A 23,958-nucleotide genomic window follows, 5' to 3' on the forward strand; every position below is an offset into this window, starting at 1 on the left:
GCTGGGGAAACATGGAAAAAATAGAAAAAAACATGAAGGGAACCACGGCACAAGAACTCACACCACAATATAAACACAGACACATAGAGAGACACAGAGGGCAGAGACACAAGGGTGAATCCAATAAACTAAACTGAACAACCTAGGAACCGCAGAATAAATAATGAACTAACAAAATACAAAAACACAAGAAAACTAAGAACGCTGGGTAAAAATGACCAGGACCATGACATCTTCTTCTGTTTTTTCATATATACACTTAATGGCCACTTCATTAGACACACCTAGTCTATTGCTTGTTAATGCAAATATCTAGTGAGCCAATCACATGGCAGCAACTCAGTCTGCAGAAGTTCAAAATGAGCATCAAAATGCAAAGAAAGGTGATTTAAGTGACTTGGTAAAAAGTCCCATGGTTGCTGATGGCACGCAGGTCTAAGTAATTCAATACCTGCACAGTCATTTTTAGGGCTTACTTAAAATGGGATGGCCAGACTGCTTCAGGCTGAATAGGAAAGCAACAGTAACTGAAATGACTGCTTGTTACAACCAACATATGCAGAAGAGCATATCTAGAAGTGCAACACATAAAACCTTGAAGCAGATGTGCTCCATACAGCAGACCACACCTGGCACCACTCCTGTCAGTCAAGAACAGGAAACTGAAGCTACAGTTTTCACAGGTTCACCAATACAGGACTTCTTGGTCTGATGAGTCTCGATTTCTGCTGCAACATTCAGATAGCAGAGTCAGAATTTATTGTAAACAAAATGAAAGAAAAATCTTCTGGTGTAAGGGTGTGGGAAATATTTTCTTGGTACATTTTGGCATCATTGAAACCCCACAGCTTACCCGAATATTGTTGTTGACCTGGCGACAGTGTACACATCTTCTGATTGTTGCTTCAGCATGATAAGGTACCAACAAAGTTCAAATAATCTCAAACTGGTTTCTTCAATATGACAGTGAGCACTGATTTGTACTCAAATGGCCTCCAGAGTCACATGATCTGAATCCAATATAGCACTTTTGAGATTTGGTAGAATGGGAGATTCATATCATGGATGTATAGCTGACAAATCTGCAGCAGCTGTGTGATGCTGTCATGTCAGTGTGGTCCAAAATAACTGAGAAATTCTTCCAACTTGTTGTTGAATCTGTGCCACATAGAATTTTAGCAGCTCTGAAGGCAAAAGTGAGTCGAATGCAGTATTAGCAAGATGTAATATAGTGGCTAGTGAATGTATATAATGTGCGTAGTTGAGGTTTTGTGGTACCTTCGCTGTACTTAAATGTTATATAATATAGTATGAGATACTTGGAGTCAACTACATTTCCAAATGTAATCTACCTTTTTATCCACCTTTTTTATCCACCTGCTTGCATTTGACAGCGATAACATTTCCTTTTTCAGCTTTTTATTCTGCTATTGCTGCTCTTACTTAAGCAAAATAAGCACTTAAATTATCAATAACTTAATAAAGCTTCACATAAGCAGTCCAAGGATAGGTTTAATATTGCTCTTATGCTTGACTTCTACATCACCTGTCTCTCTCTCCTGGAAATGTTTAATTAATTCACAGTTTAATTCATCGCACCGAAACTCCAGTGCAGAAAAAACAAGACAAATAGGACGTCTGAGTTATCCCCTTACAAAAAAACACTTTTTATGTCTCAGGTATGTAGATACGATATAAAGCACTGTGCAAATGTTATGGATCTTATAAGGATGCCATGTATGATTGATCATTCTACAGACAGAAGAAAACAATAAAACGCATAAGCTGTATTCGAATTCTTTACATTTAAAAGCGTTCCCCACCCAGCCAGCAGGCAGGTTCTTTCAAATGCTTGAGGAACTTTGCACAATTGTGTGAATTTAAGCTGTCTCAAGTGCTTCTGTCACTTTTGTAATCCCACACTGATTCCATCTCGGTCTGTGGGGGCCATACCATCTGGTGTAGGACGCCTTGTTCTTTTTGTAGCTGAAGATAAATCTTAATTGACTCTGGCTGTATGTTTGAGGTCATTGTTGTGTGCTACGGACTGCATTTGAGCCCGATCAGATGCCGCTACGATGGTGTTGCTTGATGGGCAAAAGTTTCAACATCATTTGTAATAGTTTAAAAAAAGGAATACATTTTGTAATTTGATGTAATCAAAATTGTGTTAGCCTGATGATTCCTAATAGCTACCTCTTAAAAACTAAAAACCCCATCCAAAAAGTGCAGCCGGCAGATTAAATAAAAAAACTACAACTACCATTTGACCTAGATCTGCTTCCTAAATAAACAACGTGTGCATCTCATCGGCCAGGAAATTGCATTAGTGCACATTAAAGCGACCGTGGAGGGGGGTCACAAGCTGTTTCCTCGGGAGACGCTACCTGCCTGTATTATGTGCAGGAGAGTGAGAGAGGGGAGGAAGGAAAAAAAAAACCTGGGATGCTGCTGTTGCATTTGAATGTGTGCCAGAGAGATCCCTCCTCTGTGTCCTTCACTGCCTCATTTCACTTTGTGCAAAACAGCATCACACCCTCTATTCCTCTGCCCCTTTCTCTCTCCCCGCTGTCTGAGTGACACCTGATATAGCTAGGATGAGCACTGTGCATGTTTTTGTGTGTGTTTGTGTGAGTGTGTACTGCCGGTTGTAGGTCTGCATGTTTCATAAAAGTCAAATTGTCCCATTTGTTCATCCGAATGACCTTAATTTCAGCATGCCTCCTGGCTCTGCGTCTGTGTGTATTGACCAGACATTTTAGATTCGGAGCCAAGATGAGTTACAGCAGTGGAGATGATGCACTGTCACTGCAGAGGTGCAGAGTTAAAAGCTACACATACTGAATGAAAAGGAGACCTTTTCTTTCACTGGGAAATGAAGACAGATTCGCTTGTGAGCACCTCAAATGACTTCGCAAAAGACTGTAAGAGAGGGGCAAAAATAAATAAATAATCCTGCTTGATAACAGCTGAGGAGGACAGTGATTTAGAGACAGTAGATGGGAGTAGACTGCATATTGATCAAACACCCTCTTCCCCTTTAAATATAGATTTTAGAGAAAATGTGAAGGAAAGTAATTTACTTGCCAGCTATTTCCTATGGATCACTGTGTGCAAATCAATCACTTGTGGAGAGATATTATCACTTAGAGTTAAAGAGTTTCTCACTTTGAAGTAAAACGCCAGATGTCAGTAACTTTGAAAGCAGTTAATGGTGATGGCAAGAATTCGGTATTACCTCTTCTTTGGACGTTAGCTGTTGGCTAATCCCAAACTGTTTTAACAATGTTGAGGTCTGGGCTGTGGGGAGGCCAATCCATGACCGATAGTGTTCAATTTATGCTTTTGTATCCATGAATGCTTTTACTGCATTGACCGTGGGTTTGGGATCATTGTGATATTGACAAATGAAACCGTTAGCAGAGGGTTTAGAACTTGGATCAAAGTCTGATGGTACATTTCAGATTTCATAATTACATCAATTTTGACAAGATCCCCAGCACCACTACCTGACATCCAGCTCTAAAACCATCACAGAGCCTTCATTGTGTTTTACAGTAATCACTCACTAATGATTCAAATCAAAAGTTTCCCATCTGGATTCACCACTCCATCAGACCTGTTGCCACTGATTTTCAGACCAGGGCTTGTGTGGAGATACTTTAGTGTTTTCTCTCTGTTTCCTTTCCTTAAGAAAGACTTCTTGACTGCCACCTTTTTAACTGACATCATCTCTGAGGAGGCTTCAGTGATCAGCTAAAAATGCAGGATCTACCAGTGTACCACTGTGTCAGATCTCTGAATAAAATAAAATAAAATAAAATAAAATAAAATAAAATAAAAGGAACTGCTATAGGTAGTTTTCAGGCCTGCCATTAATTGACACTGCACACCGTGCTTGGATATGTTTTCAGCTAAAACCTCTTTAAGAATCACCTTGTTGCTGCCTAAATGCTATTTTATGCCTTTATAACCACATTAGCGTTGGAATTTTACAAGTATTAGATAAAAGAAATGGGAAAAAATATATGCTTTGTCACAGTTAGTAAAAAAGTGCCTAAAGATAAAATGTAAAATTGGTTCTTTGCTGAGTTCTCTGTTCTGTGTAGACACAACACTGGTTCATCCCATTAGTTAGGAGCCTTTTTATGATTTTAATGATTCATATGTCAGTGTTAAGTAGCTTCTGAAAATCGTAAGGAACAAGAACTGGACTGGAAATGAGTAAAAAAGCAGCCAGTGTCCAAGGAAAACCATCCAGAGAACTATTGATCAAGCGCACCTTATTCAGGCTCTAAACTCTCTTCTAAACCCAGTTATTGCAGTCACATGTCAGCCATTGTTGTTGTTGATGTTTGGTTATCTTTTCATATACAGAGAAGGTTTCAGTCGGCAGCACTTTGTCAGATATTTTTTTAACAGTTTTATTTTTCTTCCTATGAATGAAGAAGCTACTTTTTTTTAGGGATATGATAATAACTTAGACACAGCTCAAAAAACTATTCATCTCTCTGAGCTCATATAGCCAAATGTGCATTGATGGATGAGTGATCTATTAATTCTTAAGGATAATATTCATAATTTAAAATAGCTGAGATGTGTTTTGTGTGTGTGTGTGTGTGCGCGCGCGCGCGTGTATGTGATTGCATTACATAACTTTCTTCCATACAGTAATGCTGTATCACTGTGACAGAACTGGCAGGTGAAGGAAGGTTCAATCCCCACGATCTCCTCTCCGAGGCGCAGTAATCTAGCGTTTGTCAGAGTAGGAAGTGCAGTTTGCGGTAACAGTGAATTGAAAGTACGCCATAAATATGGCGCCAAAAGAGTTTTCAAGCTGATGATAAGAGCTGATTTTTCTCTCATTCTGTGTTGTCTTTTTTATTTTTTTCTTTCCCGGGGGGTGGGAGGGAGAGGGCTAGCAAGAGAAGACCCGCCTGTGCATTTGTGCAGAGCGGTGTGCACGTACACAGCACCGGGCAGAGGAGTGGAAGCGAGGCAAGGCACCGGAGCAAGTGAAGAAGACGAGGAGGAGAGAGCGCTGTGTTTTATTTTTGAAGGAAGGGGACGTTGCGAAACTGGCTTGCAATATTTACTGACTCATCGCTTGGAAATAAAGCAGACCCTTTTTTCTTTTTCTTTATTTCGTTTTCTTTTTAAATCCTCGCTTCTCCTCCTGCTCCTCCTCCCGTGCGGCTGGCACCGGAGAGGAAAACAGTCGGATTTTGACACCACGTTTGGGGTTGCTTTTTGCAAAATGCGACACGCTTTCCTGTGAGCGCTATGTTGTGCGCACCTCGCAGCCCGTTACGCCGTGAACGGTAGCAGGACCGGCCGCTGCACCCGCTCCGTTTGTTATTGACTTGTGGAGGCTGTATCTCATCCTGGCTGCCACTTTTTTTGGCTGGGGGGGGATTTTTATTTCGGATTTGGACTCGGTCGTAGGTCTTTGCAGAGCTGACGCGCTGTCAACACACCGAGAGGTGAGGTGAGGTGAGGGGAGGGGAAGGGACAGTCCTGTCACCTAGCGTGGACCAGGAGCCAGCTTTTTTAGCTGCACTGCTAACAGCCTGCCAGGGCACCGAGTGGGCACGCTGAATTAGTCCTAAACCGCCTCCGCTGTTGAACTACATGTGCCTGGCTCCCAATGATCTCCTAATCTCTGGGAATCGCCCGCCGTCCAGGACTGAGGACGTCTCTGTACCCGAAGCAGACAGCGATCAAGGTAAAATAAGAAATAACGCTGATTTAGTAAAAAAATAAATAAATAAAAGTAGAAGAAAATAAACATCCGAAGTCCACTTTGCTGCTGCTGCTAGTGCTATATCAGAGCTAGGCTAGCAGCTGTGTACGGACTTTCTCGCAGCGGACTTGTGAGTTACAGTCGCGGCTGTGGCGCTCCGCCAGTGAGCGGGGCAAACGGGTCCAGGAGAGGTGGCGATGTTGTGGGTGAGGCGTGGGGATATGCGCTTTACGTGTTGCAGTGAAGAAAAGACAAACAGCGCCTTTGAAAGCAGAGCCGGTGCACTCACTGCAGGGACATGAAATTAACCGGGGAAACTCGGGCCATGTTGTTGTGCTTGAAAAATGTGACGTAAACGAGCCAGCTCCCCCCGTGGGAATCAAAAGAGTGCGAGCTGGTTAGTTGGAGCGTATCCAAGAGTGTGGTTATTGTTGTTATTATGCATTTATATTTTTTCGGGGCGTAATTGTTCGCGGCAGTGGGGTGAGTCGTGTGGGATATTTTAAATATAAACAATGAAAAAAAGAAAACTTGCGGGGGTGTTGAGGGTCGCACACATGGAGAGGCGCATGAGGTGAAGTTGTGAAGAGAGGAGGAGGTCTGGGATGGGGTGGGGTTGGGGTGTTGGTGGCACCAAACAATTTGCAGGCCCTGGGGATTTGCAGGTTTCTTCACTGCTCGGTAAATGGAGGGAGGGGGGTTCGGGCAAAAGGGACCAGCGGAAGCTGTACTGCTTTTAGGAAGGCTGGGCACGCAAGCATACACACATCAAGGAATTAGAGCAACTTCTCTCTGCCCCCTTCCTCCTGCTTCGTGCTGTGCTGATCTAGCTGGCGTCAGAAAAGGGGGGGGGGCTGTTGTTTACCTCTAAGTCAGAGCTCTCTCTGAGTGTGGCAGATGCATTCATACCTGGAGGGGGGGGGAAACAACAACACCACCAGGACATGACACGTGGATGCAGATGGTGATGCTGCAAGTCAGATGTCTGCAGGATTAATGTGTTATAACTGGGGCATTTGCCTCCTGTGTGATTTTTTTTTTTTTTGTGGCCACCTACTCTTCAACATTTGCCTGGAGCACCTCCAAAGAACACAAGTATATCTGCCTATTAGTGCTAATTATTAATGGATGGAGCAATTTATTAATTTTTTTTTTTTAGTTCAGAAAGGCTGAAGTGGCTCTAGCGTTGAATCAATTGAATTGTCTGGAGATTTGTTAGATGTTCCCAGTAATGACAGCCTTCCCTCCCACATGTGCATCATTATCATCATCATCACGATCGCCACTTGCAAGCAAGACCTGTGCACATATGCCAACAACTCCACGTGCTTCATGCCTACTCTGATCCTCAAGTATGGATGCAGGTAGCGATTACACAGATGCGCACAAATACATACCTTCACCTCAGATTGTCTTCCTCACACAAACACAAACACAGACACACAACCGTCCTCCTCCCGCTGGGTATGAAACCGGAGATGAGTCACGGTGTGTGGGGGTATAACAGCTCTCTCTCTATCCCTCTAGCCCCTTCTTAATTTTTTTTTCATATCTTTTTCTGATGCAGTGCTATCTTGTTCTCACTCATGCTCATTTCTCTCCCGCTCCCCACCTTCCCTCCCTCGGGTCTCTCTTCGCTCGCCTAGAGACAGTGGTTGTTTACAAAATCAGCGAATGCGGATGAGTGCTGTTGTTATTTTGCTTCCACATTTTTGATGACAGCCCTCCAGCCAGTCGTCTGTATTTCAGTTGCTTCTTCATCTTCCATTGCTCCATCTCATTCAACTCTCCCTCTCTTTCTGTACTCCATCCACTCTTTTGTGCTTTTCTCCACCAACTTCTCCATCATCCATCCATCGTACCGCCACTCCCTTCACACCATGTCATTTGCAGACCTTTTAAGCCTCACATGTGCCCGTACTCACACGTGTGTCTAGGCGTGGGTGTAGTGTTGCGTGTGTGTCTGTGAGTATTAGTGTCTGCTGCGTTAAGCGCTCAGCTCTGATTGGCTGGAAAAGGGGGTAAGGTCCCCCACGTGGTGTGTTGTATCGCATTAGCTGGCTACGTAGGTGATGATGAGGAGGAGGAGGAGAGATGCTGTTCATGAATGGACGGCTGACGTCACTTAAACCGTACCCTCAATCCGTCACACACACACACAAATGGATGTTTTTACGCACATCGCTGATGAAGGCTGCGAAAGCGTGTATAGTTTTTGTTGTTGTTGTTGTTGTTGTTGTTGTTGTTGTTGTTGTTTTTTAAGAGTTAGATTTGGAGATTTGTCGTATAGGAAGGATGGGAACCAGCTGAGCGTGTGTGTGTGTATGGCCGCCTTCAGGCGTGTTGGCTAGCTGTCATGTTCATAGCTCTCTGCTCTGATCTGCTTAGTAACCAACTAACTAACCCAGCAGCATGTGGGCTACTAGCTGAGGAGGATTTGTGTATCTGTGTCACAATACTGTAACTGTTCAGCTGAAATTTCTTGTAGTTTGAGACGATTAAACATTCTTAATTTTTTTCATTATTATTGTTACTTTGTGTTTCCTACATGCTTTTTCACAGCACTATTTATATATTTGCCCCCTTCCTGAAGTTTTTGCATACTTGTCACATTCAAACGTTTATCATTAGACAAAGATCAGAGTAAATGCAAAATGCAGTTTTTCAATGGTGGTTTAATTTATTAAGGGATAAAAAAGATCATTCAAAACCTACCCTGTGTAAAAATTGCCCCCTAAACCTAATAACTGGTTGTGCCACCGCCACCCTTGGCAGCATAAATTGCAATCATGCGTTTGAGATACTCACCAATGATAGTCTTTTACATCACTGCGGAGGAATTTTGGCACACTCTTCTTTCCAGATTTATTCGAGGCTATTTCGGCATGAACAGCCTGTCTAGGGTCATGCCGAAGCATCTCAATTAGATTTAAGTCTGGACTTTGACTGGGCCACTCCAAAACATTCATTTTGTTTCTTTTGTTTTTTGAGATATTCAGAGGTGAACTTGCTGGTGTGATCATCAGTTACAGCAAAGTGTCCAGGTCCTGAAACAGCAAAGCAGCCCCACATCATCTCACTACCGCCACCATGTTTGACTGTTGATATGACCTGACCTTAACTGAGGCAAATAAGACCAGCAGTCCTTTAGATGTTGTTTGGGTTCTTTTATGACAACCTGGATGAGTCGTTGATGAGCTCATTTGGTAGGTGGACCATTACTGGGAAGGTAATACCACTGTTGACTGTCGCTGTGGTTTATTGAAGTAATAAAGTCTTAGAAATGCTCAACAGGTCTGGCACTAAGACTGGCAGCTGCTTGTAAAGTTGAACTCAGCTTTCCAAAAAAATATGGTTAATCAGTTTTTTTCATGATTTAATATGAGGAGTGGCACAATTAATTTTGGATAACTCAGGTTTGGATAACTCTTAATAAATGAAATCAGCATTTAAAAGCTGTATTTTGTATTTAACTGGAATATTAAAATGTGTCTGATGATGACAAATTTAAGACAAATATGCTAAAAAAATCAGGAAAGTAGAAAATACTTTTAACAACAAAAACTTTAATGTTTTATTCAGAATAAATTCATATGTGGAGTTGCCATTAGTTCACTTACAGTTTAGCTTAGTTCAGATTGTGTTAATTAGTTTGTCCTGCACAGATTTTTGTCGTGTCTTAGAGGTTTTGCAGCACGAAACAAACCATGTGTTGGCTTAAATGCCGCAGGCATGTTTTTATGCATTACCCTGATGTGTTCTGTCAGTGTTTGCTCGAAGCAGATGACCCCGCTGTGGCCTAGAACCTCATTAGCGGCTTCTTGTGCGTGTGCATGCGTGCACATGCTAACCTGCTGTTCTGTGAGCAGGAGATGACGTCAGACTTCAAGGGGAGAGGGGGTGTTTTCATTTTTATATATTTTTTTCTCGTGTCACTGTGAGTCAGCCTTGTTATTAAGGGATAATTGCAAAGTCTGCACACCTGCACAGAACACTGGCGAGGAGGAAAATGTGGAACATATTTCAAGAGAAGACTTTTGCAGGAGTAATTGGAATGTGCTTCCTAACTGTTTGGTCTGCAAAACCTGTCCCTTGTTGACTGAATGAGAGCAGTGGATGCTGCGGTGCACCAGATGTTTTTTCAGAAAAATTAATGATGCTTTTTTTTTTGTTTTGTTTTTTGTTTTGTTACATTTTACAGGAAAGCCTTTTTGAACAAAAACTGTGTCGGGAAAAAAAACTTGTTATTATAATTTTTTCATATCAGTGTAATGACTATTTCTGTCAGACTTAAATGTAGAGCATTATAAAATTATATTTTAAATAAAAAAAACTTAGGTATATATAGAACCTGCTATTGTTTTTTTTTTTTTTTTTTTTTTTTTTTTTTACCCTGGATGTCCTTTCCGATGCAGCTCCAAAAGGATTTGTGACAGACTGAACGTGGGGTCTTTGCTTGTTTGGAAATTTTGTGTGAAACCACAGATGTAGGTCTGACCAGTCGAAAGCTTCAAGTCTTACGGGAGAACACAAACAAAATGGAAAAATAAATTATTTGATTAGTTTAAAATAAGCAAAGTGGGTAAATTCAAGAAAAATTCACATGTAAACAAAGGAGAAAATAAGCAAAAATGAGCTATTCATTCAGCTCTGGTCCTCTTATGGCAGGACTGTCTCAACGAAGTGGGCAGTCAGGATTATATATGGACTAGATGTGTGACCGGATCACAGATCTGATGTTGGAGTGTCGCTCGCACTCCTGACATACTTGTATACTGTGTACAGCTGCAGTGGCTGCTGGATGCATTAGTCTAACCTGTTATGGCTCTAACTCTATACCCATCACATCAATGGTTCAGCACTGTGCTGCTCTCGTTGTCATTGGCCTTTCGTGTTGTCTGTCAAAACATGGTTTGAATGACTTCTGTCGACTTTATATTGGCCGTCTCATGTTGTAATTGAGTAAAGCTAGTTCACTATTAGAGCAGGGCGATATGACCAAAAATATTTATCACGATATAGATTTGAAAATTTGCGATAACGATATAACTGACGATATAATTGACACTAGACAAAATACTTTACAACTCCACAACTTTATTAGTGAAAAAAACCCCCATCAATGTATTTTCACTTAAACAAGCAGCTGTTTTTTACATTAAAGTTGTATAAAAACGTAACAGTGCAAATGCAAATTCCTTGCTGACAGTTTAACCAAAAGGCATTTCCAGTGGAAACTGGCCGACATATCCTCAGCATAACCATGTATAATATCCACAAAACTTAAAAAGAGGTTATACACACACAATACGGTAATATTATGTTGAAGCACAGTACGTATCACTCCGCGAGGTGCCTGCCTACGATAGCCGTAATGCTCCGACAATCCATCAAGCGCTGCGGGTTCGTAGCTTAGCAAAGTTGTACTAAAACATTTGACAGATTTTCGAGCGCCGTGTACCACATAAAATCGTTTCGAGGTCAGTAAACACAACCAGAATTCATACATAAAGCACACGGGATTATAATCTGTCGACTTTCAGAAAAATCAAAGGATTGATTTTAAGTGTGCCGTATTTTCCAAAAAACACGGTAATAACGACGGCCCGCTAGCATGCTCTACCAAAAATAGTGCTTTGTTGTGTGTCTGACGGACGAAAGCCAAACCAGTTCCACACCACTGAAGTTGGAGCATTTTTACAAACCTAGTTCATCCGTTTCATTCAACGATCCGCTTTCGCCCTTGTCATTCTGCGTCGCCGCCATGTGCGTATGTAAACAAAGGCACTGCGCATGCGCGTTTTACCCATATTCTATCGTGATATTTCATTTTCTTGTCGTTGCCCAACATTATACCGGTATTACCGTGAACGGTATGATATGGCCCAGCCCTATTCACTAGAATTATTTTTATAGTGGTATTGCACAGGAATTAGCACATATTGCTTTATCCTTTTTTTCTGATACTGTAAACCAGCCCAAAGTTTCAAATAATGAGGGATTATGCTTGTGTTGCCCACAGAACTGCTGCAGTAGCAAAGCAGGGCATGCACGCTTGTGTATGCACACGAAAGAAAGCTCACCCACCCTTTATTAACTGAAGTAATATGTAATCCCATATATGCTTTTTCAGAATAAATAGCAGAGAACAAAAAGAATCTGTTGCAATAAGTTCCTCATCCTACAGACAGACTTCAGTGCTATCGTCTTGGACTGCAGCTGGTGGAGGTAGTCCTTGTTCTACTCTGTAGCCTCAGAGGACTACAGAGTAGCAGCACTAGCTGTCAGCCTGCTGCAGGCTCTGGTTAGGGTGACCCTCCTGCTCACAGTGGATCTCCAGAGGAGTATATCATGACCAGCTGTGGTCCAAGAAGGTAGAATTAGAGTTTGTCTGAGGGGCCACTGCTGTATGCAGCGACTGAACTGTCAAAATAAGAGCAAGGGTATTTGGCAAAACCTATTCGAGTGGCCCTGAATTTACACAGGCAGCAGATATCCGTAAGATATCTTCAGGCACAAAACTTTGACTATGAGAAGCCTCATCTATTTAATGTTCAGACTTTTTGTTTAGATGGGGCAGCCAATTAGCTTAAAGGGAGGGTTACATGCTGCACCAAGGCCTAATTTAATGAGGATTATTTTGATCTGTAAATTATGCAAACTAACTCGAGGCAAGTGAAAATGGGGATAATAGGACCCTTTTAACTACATCAGCCGTACTAAGAGATGCATATTATATGTACATGTGTTTAAGTAATATAGTATATCTGTGAAAATCTGTGAAATATTTAAGTTAGTTTTAAGCACACAAGATGTAGGGTCATTTCTGAAAATAGAGGTGAAGCCCACAGTTGTAGAGTCTCAGGTGACTCGTGCACAAAGTTAAAAAGCAGAAACATTTAAAATGTGTTATTATGCTCAGACACATTTTCCCCTTTCTTCCTGGTTTGCTGGGTTATTCTCTTCTCTCTCTCTACCTCCTACTCTTATTTCCAGGGGAAGAAAATAAAAATAAAAGTCTAGTTGTAAGCACATTGATGGACAGGCTGACAGATGCCGCCTGAGCTCCTGATGGGAAGAGTTTCAGGAGTAGGTATGTGTATGTTTTTGTGCTGAGCGAGGGGAGTAAACAACAGATAGAAACAGTATGTCCGGCCTTCCTTTGCTGTAGGAACGCACGGTGATTCGAGAGGAAAATAAGCCTTTACTGCGCTTATTTGTATTTAATGTACATGTGTCGAGATGCTACATGTGTGTTTTGAACTGCCAGAAATTAGGATAAACTTAAAAGAGAGGCAGAACAAAGGCGATGAGTTGTTGAGGAGGTAGTCGAAGACAGCGACAGAGGGAGGTGAAAGGTAGTAATAGAAGATGAAAGACAAGATGTAGGGTAAAGGATGGGAGGTGCAGGTAGTCGGGGTTACTAGAGGGTGAAGGGCAGAGTGCTCATCCTCAATCTCTGTCCTTGTCGTCCTTCCTTCCAAAGGCTAATGAACTCCCGATGGCAGTGGAGACGGGAGCTCTGGATCAGCCTTCCATCTCTCTGTGTTTCTCCCTCCCTCCCACCTTCCCTCCTCCCACCTGTCGTCCCCTTTTGCTCTTTCTCCTCCCGGGTTTTTGGCAGAGCCCGAGGCTCCCTGGCTCCGATTCACCTTCTTTATTGTTTGTCAGCAGATTTTAGGAGATGGAGCGGGAGGCTTAGTTAGAAAATGATTTGGACCTCAGCCTTGTTCCCGCTTTTTTTTTTTTTTTTTTTTTTTTTTTAATTCCCTTTCATTCTCTCTCCTATCTTTCTGTTTTTCGCTCACTCATCCCTGCTCCCATAATGCAGCGGCAGCAGCAGGAGCAGTGGCAGCATCAATAAATATTGTGTTAATGTTCTGGTGGCTGGAGCCAGCAAGGTGCTAAAGGAAATCTATTTGATTTCTGTGGCTCTTTTGTTTGGCTTCTCAGGTTTGTGTGCATATATGTGCGTGCACATTTGGTGTAGCAGCATTAAGTGTGTGTAAAGGTTTTTGTCTTTTGCTCCATTTATTCCCTCTTCATAACGCAAGCGCACTTCCTCTCTTCTGCTGCCGTCCTCAGAGTTTCCTTATTTTCTTCCCGAGTTTAACACTGTTTTACTGAGACGGAGTCCCTTAAGGATTTAACTGCTTCTTTATAGCTAGCATGAGCATTGTACTTAGAAACAGACACTGTCGAGGGAAGCTGCTTGAGGTATTGATATGCATAAAGTAAACTAGTTTGTATGTGCGTAATGCTACAAGGTATATGTGAGATCAAAGGGTTCAGGTATGGTCTATCTGTCAGGCAGCTATTTTTAGACTGAGCTATTGTGTAAGGTATTCCTAGAAAGCATTTTATAACCCTACCTACTTTGTCTACACTGCAATGCTGGGCAATTATTGAATTACGTGGGTGTGATTGTCTGATTTTGATTCTGATATGTTCATTTGTACAAGCCCATTTTGCTATTTTTGGTTGTAATCCTAAGGATGTAAACAAAGCAGTTTGTAACTCATTTACACATCTCCCTCCATGAGCCCTGTCCCATCTGGGAATGCCTGTACTTCCACATATGTGTCTTATAATTGCTTCTACGGCCGAATTTGATCGCACAGTCTTTCCTCGAGCTTGTCCATTTTGAAAATAGCTGTGATGGCAATGGCAAATGCACAAGGTTATCAATAATGAGAGTTGTACAAGCTGCCAAAAGAGCAGCAAAGCACAGCTGTGATGTCATTTTTGGGAGAGATTGCTTTCCCTTTGGTGTGTTTTAAGTGATGTGTATTTTTATATTTGATTAGGCAAGCACTGCTCTTCTTGGTTACCCTGCTTTCCCCGATGTAGTGCCACTGCACCCACCACAGTTTTCTTGTCATGAAGGTCAGCGGTCCCCAACCCCCAGGCCACGGCCCGGTACCGGTCCGTCAGTTGTTTGGTATCGGGCCACAAGAGTTGAAATTTATGGTTTTCAGGGTTTTTATCAATAACTCGGTTTCACTGGGTCTTTTCCCGTGTTGTAGTTTCGTATCTTATTTTGAAAGAAACATTTAAGCGTTACCATAGAGACCAGAGAGCATTAAGGAGCAGAGAGGAGGATGTTAATTTTAATGTTACTGGCTCATTTCCGGAGGACGCTGCTAATAAAGTTACACAATTACACAGTGCATTCGCGTTTTTTTTATTATATTTACAAACTACCGCAGCTTTTGTCTTGGTCGTATCGTTTATTTAGTTGTATTTATCTGCGTCAGCTTATATTGTCTGACATCTATTCAGCGTGCAATAGACATCTTTTGTCAAAAGCTGATATATTGATCAAGTCGCCTGAGTCTATAAAATACTGAAGCTGCTTTTCTTATGGTTGCCAAAGTACATTCAACCAGTGGATTGGTACGTGTCAGTGGAGGAAAAAGGGAAAGGAAAAAATCCTAATAACAAAAAATAAAGTTACTAATAAAGCACCTAAATCGTAATCGTGAAATGGAAACAATATTCCTTTAGAAGCCTTTACAAACTGTCGTTTCTAGCATCGTTAACGTTCTTCATTTAAACCATGCTACTGCTGGCAGGGGGTCTTTGTCTTTTGCTTCTCTCTTATGTTACGCTTCACTTAGGGAAGCTTTGCTCCCCTGAGAGCAATACCAGAAAACTAATTCACTTTACGGAGACAACAGTCTTCTGTATTTGACATGAGTAGCAAGTTTCCTTCCATTCGGCGGATCCCCACAGAGCGTTCAGCGGGAGGGGGGGACCACAGGGGAGAGGGCTGATGGGAATGGTGATGGTGATATCAGCATCAGAGAGTGACTCATGACTGCTCTTAAGTGGCTCTGAGCCTAACAGTCAGTTAGATGTGAAGGGGTGGAGGTGTGTATTACCGAGTGAGGTCGTGAGCGCATGGAGTTTCCGGCTGAGATGTTGAGTACTGCTGTGTGCTGCGGTTTGTTTTCTTTTTCACTTCAGGTTTATTGGTGGTTTCTACCTTTGTGATGGAGCTCTCACTGTATCAGTGGGTTGCACTATACAGCAGCCTGTGTTTAAAAAATGTATTGAATAGCTGATCCACAACTTATTCCTTTTTTTGTTGAAATGCTGAAGGCTAGTTTCTTAGATATCCTAAACCCAGAATATACGTCTATCTCCAAGAGCTGAAAGTTAGCAGCACCATTTTAGCAGAGTTAAACCATAATATTGAAGCAGCTTTTAGATGTTGCCTTCACATGACCTTCTCACCACCATAAAACCCTGGAAAGGGTACAGACTGCACAAACACAAGGAGTCCAACTCAACTCCTAGAGCAGCAGTCCCCAACCTTTTTTGCGCCACAGACCGGTTTATGCCCGACAATATTTTCACGGACCGGCCTTTAAGGTGTCGCGGATAAATACAACAAAATAAAACTAGTACCGGTACCGAAAAAAAGGAAATTTATTCATAACACACGTGAAAAGACCCAGGAAAACCGAGTAAACGATAAAAACAATAACAAAATAACGCTGAAAACCGATAAAAACCCTGAAAACCATACATTTCACACCTGAGCCTCAACTCTCACGGCCCGGTACCAAACGACTCACGGACCGGTACCGGTCCGAGGCCCGGGGGTTGGGGACCGCTGTCCTAGAGGATGGAGGAGGAAATTCTAGTTCCCTGTCACTGTCTATGCAGGATGCTTTTGGTCACATTATTGAGTTTGAGCCACCAAAGAAAGTGAAGCACGAGCCTGTGCACAGTCTGCGCGGACAGCTGTATTGATTACAGCAGAAGTTGTACGTATCTGTTCCTTCTGACGTGTGAGGATGGACAAATGAAAAACTTGCTTTAAATACCTCATGTGTTGCCATGATGGTCTGCAGCCATGATAGCAGCTATTTGAGGCTTTGCTTACACATACACGCACAAGGCAGTACTTTAAGTTTAATGCTTGCCATTTGTAATATCCCAAAGTACTGGATGTTTTGAACTGACAGTGATACTAGTTAAAAAGTTAGTGCGTAAATGGCCTGTATTTGTATAGCGCTTTACTTAGTCCCTATGGCGCTTAGTCCCCTTAGTCCCCTTAGTCCCCAAAGCGCTTTACACTACATTCAGTCATCCACCCATTCACACACGCATTCACACACTGGTGATGGCAACCTACATTGTAGCCACAGCTGCCCTGGGGCGCACTGACAGAGGCGAGGCTGCCGGACACTGGCGCCACCGGGCCCTCTGACCACCACCAGTAGGCAATAGGTGAGGTGTCTTGCCCAAGGACACAACGACCGAGACTGTCGGAGCTGGGGCTCGAACCGGCAACCTTCCAATTACAAGACGAACTGCCAACTCTTGAGCCACGATCACCCTAGACAAAGGGCTTGCATGAAGATTTGTTGAAATATTACTGAGATACACTCAATTGGCAAATTTCTAATTAGCCAATCACATGCTAGCAACAAAAATGACTTAAGCGATGGCATGGTTGTTGGTGCCAGAATTTGCTGGTCTTGGCATTTCAGAAACCGCTCATCTACTGTTACTTTCCCCATAACTGTCCCTAGGGTTTCCAGAGAATGGTCTGAAAAATAGAAAAAGTCCAGTGAGTCGCACCTCTCTGGGCGATGTTGATGCCAGAAGTCAGAGGGGAATAGCTAGATTGTTTGAAGGTGATAAGAAGGCAACGGTAACTCAGTAACTGCTCGTTACAACCAAGGCACACAGAAGAGATCGAACTTTGAAGCAGATGTGCCACAGCAGCAGGAGACCACACCAGGTGCCACTCCTGTAAGCTCAAAAGAGGAAAAGGAGGCTATAATTTACATTGGCTTACCAAAAGTAGACAAGAGAAGTCTGGAAAAAGGTTGCCTGGTCTGATGAGTGTTAATTTCTGCTGCAGCATTCAGATAGTAGGGCTAGAATTTAGTGTAACCACAGTGTAACCATGTTTTGATGGCTGCTTCCAGCTGGATACACACCATGTCACAAAGCTTAAATCATCTCAAACTTGAAAAGGACAAAGAGTTCACTGTACTCATACGGCCCCCACAGTCATGAGCTCTCAATCCAGTGGAGCACTTTTAGGATGTGGAGGAACAGGAACTTTTCATCATGGACCAGAATTTCTGAGGAATGTTTCCAGCACCTTGTTGAATCGGTGCCACGCAGAATAAACTACTACCAAAAACCGTAGGCGCACCATCCTTCCAGAATCATGAGTGCCTACACAAAATTTCGTGGCAGCTTTTCTCAGGACCAAAATTGAAATGTTCCCTCTGAATGTTTACTTGATAAATTAAATTTTTGATCAATCATCAATCATTTGCGACAAATTTACCGTATGCGCCAGAACAAAATCGCTGCATTACACATCCTTGATAGTCTAAACTAGAATAGCTTCCAGTTATATTTTTTCACACAGTGATGCCATCGAGTCCCCATGTTTGCCAAGATTATTAACATCTTAATGCCAGATAAATCACAGATGGGAGTGACACGTCCAAATAAACGAACTACACACAAAACTTGTTCTAACCCGTCGCACTTCATCTAAACAGAACACCAAAAAAAACTTCTTCCTCTTGAAGTGTCAGTGTTGAAAGCTGGATCGCAGCCTAATACACTTAGCACCTTTCATGTTGCGATGTGTGAGTTAGTCGCCGCCTCCTTTCTTGCACACCTGTTAGCATGAACCTGATGAAGATGTTTGATGTGTGTGTGTGTTTTCTCTTCTCCCCCTTTTTTTTCATCGAGCACATACGTCTCTGTGTGCATGCACATACGTTTGATGTTGAGGTAAATACTTGATACCCAACATCACACACAAGTAGACACCCACTCTGACATTTCGATTCTTTCAGCTCATTCACAACAGTTGCCCTATTTCTCCATCTCTGTCTCTCTCCCTGGTCTCCCTGCCTCACTTTATGAATCTTTGTGATTCCTTTCTTTGGTGCTCTTTCTCTCTGTACCTGTCAAACTCTCTTTTTCCTACCTTGTCTCCAGTGACTGTCCAAAAATAGCTGTGTGTGTGTGTGTGTGTGTGTGTGTGTGTGTGTGTGTGTGTGTGTGTGTGTGTGTGGGTGGATGAGAGACGGGTTGGGGAGAGTGAAAATAGACTTGGATGTGTGCGAGTGTAAGCGTCGCAGTCTTCCCTGCGTGCCCTCTAGCAGTTGTTGTCTTGCTTGTGCACGCAGCATTAGGTCTGCACAGGAACACACACTTCATTAATTGATTCCTGTCCATCGCATCTCATTTTTTCACCCCCCCCCCCCCCCCCCCCACACACACACACACACACACCGCCATGAAGGAAAGGAAAGAGTCAGTATTGATGAGGTGATCAGTAAACTGGGTTTGAACAGAGGATTGAAAGTGAGAAAACGTCAGGCAAAGAGTGACTGAGCGAGAGGTGGAATTTACCAAAAAAATAAATAAAATTCAAGGACTTGAGGATACAGAGAGCAGCAGCGAAGGAGATTGGATACTGTGATGGAAAGAAATGATAAGGTTAGAGGTGGAAAAGTGAGTGATGGAAAGGAAGCGAGTAAAAGAAAAAAGAAGGAAGAGAAGAAAGTCGTAAGTGGGCGGGGGGGCGCAGCTCGGCGTCCTCCAGGTTTGGATGTTGCCAAAGGCTTTTAAGATTTTTTTTTTTTTTTTTTTAGGCTCTTTATTCCCCAGGCAGGCAGGTCTTTACTCTGTTCAATCAAGCTACACACAACATTAGGATCATAGCGAAAGAGACACACAAATAAACACACACATTAAATGCACAAATACACAAATCTTCTCCCGCACGCACACGGAGCACTGCCTCAGAGAGATGGCTTGTTATGAAGCAATTTATATGCAAGGATTCTTTATCAAACCGACTGACCTCTGGCAAGTTGAGGAGTGCTGAGCACTGGCCAACTGTTTGTGTTTGTGTGTCTGTGTGTTCGTGTGCGCTGAATGACAGGAAGCTTTACTTCCCGGGTTTTGTTGTTGTTGGTGCTTGCGTCATTTCGGCGCGTGTACGTGCGTGCAGCTGCAGAGCACCTTTGCTCATTTGCACTGTTTAACTATTCATTTTTATATGCTTGTTTCTCTTTATGAATAATAAACCAGCATGTATCCCAGCCTCTCTTAGGTCGTGCATACGTGCCCAGATGTTCCAGCAGTCACTTAATGTGTTTTTATTGTTGATGGATCTGTTTTCTTCTGACAGCCAGACTGCATGCTCATCTCAAGAGAGGGCTGCACGTGTGTGTGTGTGTGTGTGCGCTCACTGGGCTTCTACAGCTACAGTCTCTTAATAATAGATCGCCATCATGGTAACCGTTGTTGTGCTGACCTTAAGTGCTGCACAGTGCTAAAACAGACACCGGCCACAGACTAGTGTTTTCCTGCTGAAGTAAGTGCACCGTCATCCACAGTCTGTCTCTCTCTGACTGGGGACAGACAGACAGCCAAGCAGAGGAGCGACATACTTGCAGACAGTTAAACAGATGGCAGGCAAATGGGTAGACGGGCAGAGAAGCAAAGAGTCAAGCAGTCAGACAGACAGAAAGACAGATGGCAAGCTTATAGGCAGACAGACGGATGGACAGGATGACAAATGGGATGCAGCCAATCATAGATCTGGAAGCTGGGGGACGGAGAAGAAAGACTCTTTTTTTTTTTTTTTAAGTCAGACTAGGCCAAATAAAAACTCGAAATAATCTTTTACGATGCAAATGTGCGTTGAGCTGCACACGATCACACGTGGGTTAACTAGCCGTGATTAATCTCAGACCCTCAATCAATCGCTCAGTTGAGAGGAAGTGAAATGCTGTGGACTTAGAGTATTGATAAGGTATTTAAAGCAAAGCGAGCACATTTTTTATTTCAACGCTCCTTAATGTATTTTCTGCTTTTCCCTGGTTTATTTCCTTGTTTTTAGAATTGTATTTTTTTTAGTTTTAGTTTTATAGATGAAAGAATTCATTCAGTTATCAGAAAGAAATCACCCGTCAGCTGCTCTACAGGAAAAATCTTTGTTGTTATAGCATCCCTTGTTATTTTAAATGATGTGAAAGTTTTAGTCTTGCTTTTGTTTAGAGGAAACTTACTTCCAAAGGAAGTGACAAAACTGACGGAAAATTTGAAGCGTGGAAAGGTGGCACAGTCCCACTCACGGTGTGATTGACAGATCGGATTTGACTATCTGAGTGCAATACCTTTACTCTTGCCCGAGGTGGGCCGTATGCTACTGTCAAGATGTTCTAAAGCAAACAGTGCTTTTTTTATGACACCTTATTTCCCGTTTTCAGCTGTAGTAGCATCTGCTCACTTAATAACGGTGCTGATGAAGTTTTACTGGCTGCAGCGACACACAGTGATCCCTATAAAATGATCACAAGAGTGGACTGTGAAACTCTGCAGGATGCCATGCATGCTGTCAGTATTAGCTTTACTTTTGGGAACTTCTTTAAGTGTTAACATGGTTTTAGAATTAAGGTACTAAATAAAACTTGCAGCTTTGGGGCTTTGAATTTTCTCCTAAACGTTCTTAGGGATAAAGAGTTTAAAGCCTGTGCTAGCATACACAGAATTAGGTCTGATTACTTTTAAATGTATCCTATTACTTTAGGATTTTATTCATGTGACTTTATGAGGTCTGCTGTGCTATTACTGGGTTCAACCCTCTTTTTTCTTGAGAACTGTGTTAATTGTTTGTGACTGAAAACATTTCTCAGAGATTTTGGTCCATATTAATATGACAGTAAACTTTTTTCATGCTTCTTCTATTGCCCAATTTTGGTGATCGTCTGAAAACTACAGCCTCAATTTCCTGTTCTTATCTGACACCAGTCCCATCTGGTGAGGTCTTCTGCTGCGTTCAGAGATGGTCTTCTGCATAACTTGGTTGTAACGAACAGTTATTTGAATTACTGTTGCCTGTATCAGCTCAAAGCAGTCTCGCCGCGCTCTTTCCGTGAGTTATGGTCAGAGGGCCCGGTGGCGCCAGTGTCCGGCAGCCTCGCCTCTGCCAGTGCGCCCCAGGGTGGCTGTGGCTACAATGTAGCTCGCCATCACCAGTGTGTGAATGTGTGTGTGAATGTGTGGATGACTGGATGTGTAAAGCGCTTTGGGGTCCTTAGGGACTAGTAAAGCGCTGTACAAATACAGACCATTTATCAGCTTTGGAGATCATAAGAGTTTCATGACTTCAAAAATCGGTGTTTCTTATAGTATTATTTGGAATGACGACTGTATTCACTGCCCAAACGTTGTAGCATATGTTTTAGGAAGGCATCAGACCTCCTTGCCTTAACGGGTTACCAATTTACATCATATATTTATCTGTGCCTTATTTTGTCTGGTGACTAAACCCTGGTCTTTTAATTCAAGAAATTTTAATTTGGTGTGTGAAAATTCCCAAGCTTTGTTTACTTTAGTTTTGCCATTTTAGATTCTCAGCGGCTTCTTGTGAGAAACGTCACAAACAAATTTAAACAAGTGAAGCGAACTCCCAAAAACACCTAAGGGACATTCGCTTTTTATGACTAACTGTGGTAATTTCACCAAGGAGTACTTTCTCCTTCATTTTGATGTGAGCTGACAGGCTGCACCTCCTTTGCTTGCTGCTTTCACAGTGCAGTTAGATTGGTGAGTGCATGCACTGGAGCATTTTTAATAAATGTGATTTAATTGTACAGACTCGATGGTACACCTTTCAAAGTGAATAAAGTTTCTGAAATCTTGCTTCTAACATGCACGAATGTGAATTCATCCTTCGTCTTTGAGGAGCATGCGTACTTGGTGTCTGTGCTGTAGCTCACTCTACTCTATATGAACTGCTAAAACCAGCTGAGTCATGAATTTCTTTCCCACCTGCTGTTCGCTGCCCGCGTACGGCCTTTTTCTCAAGCCTTATATGTTGCACATTTCAGAGGACAGTCCCCTTTAAACATTCAGTCAGACACAGTGCTCTCAGCAGTGTCATAGTCAGCCAATTAATTAGCTCCCCAGGCAACTTGGCTTTTCCCAGCATGCATTAGTCAACCTTCTCACTGTAAATGGTTTGGGCTGACAGAAAAACCATGAACAGAAAATGTGGCTTATACCAGCTAATACCTAAGGTGTCTTTCTAAGCCCGGTAAAACTCACCGACACGTGCGCGTGCACACATACGCGCAACATACGTGTGTGTGCGTATACATATTTGTATCCAGAGCATTACGCAGCAAAGCTCCACCTAGTTTTAATCTCAGCAGAAGTGTAATCAGCCAGAGTAACTGGGGAAAAAATAAGTCACACCAGTGGATTCTGCTAGAGTAATATGGACTAGATTGCACATGACAGCTAATCTGAATTAATCTGAGCTGAAGGAGACCGGACTGGTTTTTGAAGGCAGACTTTAAAGGCTGATAGTAACATCTTAACGTTAAGCAAAGGGATGATTACCACTGGATCAATCACACCATTCCTGCATATTAATTGGGACACGCGGTTTGATGTGGAAAAATTTTGGATGTTTTTTGTAGTTTTCCTGCGTATGGAACAATCAAGATGCAATTAAGGTGCAGACGCTCAGCCTTAATTCATTGAAGCTAAGTTAATTAACCACTGAGGAATAACATCCATTTTTATACACACTACCCTATTTTCAGGGGCTTAAATATAATTGGAAAAATTTAACTGATTATTTTTAACACTTTGTTAAGACTGCCTGATGTCTGGAAACCACAGACATCACAATTTGTAATGCATTGCTAGGCCTTTATTGTAGCTGTCTTCATTTGTAGTTTGCTTTTCTGCCTTCAGTTTTGTTCTCTGGTTGTAAAATACATAGTTAATAAGGTTGAGATCATGTGATCAGCTCAGCCACTGAAGAAGATTCTGCTTCCTTACCTTTAAAAACTTCTGGGTTTACATTAACAGTATGTTTTGGGTAATTTTCCATCACTACTGTCACATGCCTGAAAGAATAGCTCTATATACCGCAGAGAGCTTCTGTCTGCTTCTGCTTTCTGTCACGCCATCAATAATTATAGTAACCCAATGTGACTGGAAGCCACACATCCATGCATCCCCGTGACACCGGTATGTTTTGCAGATACTGCGTTATGCATAGGCTTGTAGCCCATTCCAAGTTCCCACCATTCGGGTACAGGTTGATCTTAGTTTCTTCTGTCCACTCTGGTGATCATCAGTATGAGCCTTGTGTGCCTTATGATGGGCTTGGAGAATAATATACCTCCTTCCTGGAG

General features: G+C 42.4%; 1 protein-coding gene across 2 annotated transcripts in view; it reads left to right on the forward strand.

Annotated features, from left to right (window-relative positions):
- Nucleotides 1-4,739: 4,739 nt before the first annotated feature.
- jade2 (jade family PHD finger 2) overlaps nucleotides 4,740-23,958 on the forward strand; it is a 235,932-nt gene continuing 216,713 nt past the window's right edge. For both annotated transcript variants that reach the window (XM_026183096.1, XM_026183097.1), the window contains exon 1: nucleotides 4,740-5,725. The gene's annotated coding sequence lies outside the window, so the exon portion shown is untranslated. The remainder of the gene's footprint in view (nucleotides 5,726-23,958) is intronic.

The sequence above is a fragment of the Astatotilapia calliptera genome, chromosome 10 (genome assembly GCF_900246225.1).
Source record: "Astatotilapia calliptera chromosome 10, fAstCal1.2, whole genome shotgun sequence".
NCBI classification, from domain to species: domain Eukaryota; kingdom Metazoa; phylum Chordata; class Actinopteri; order Cichliformes; family Cichlidae; genus Astatotilapia; species Astatotilapia calliptera.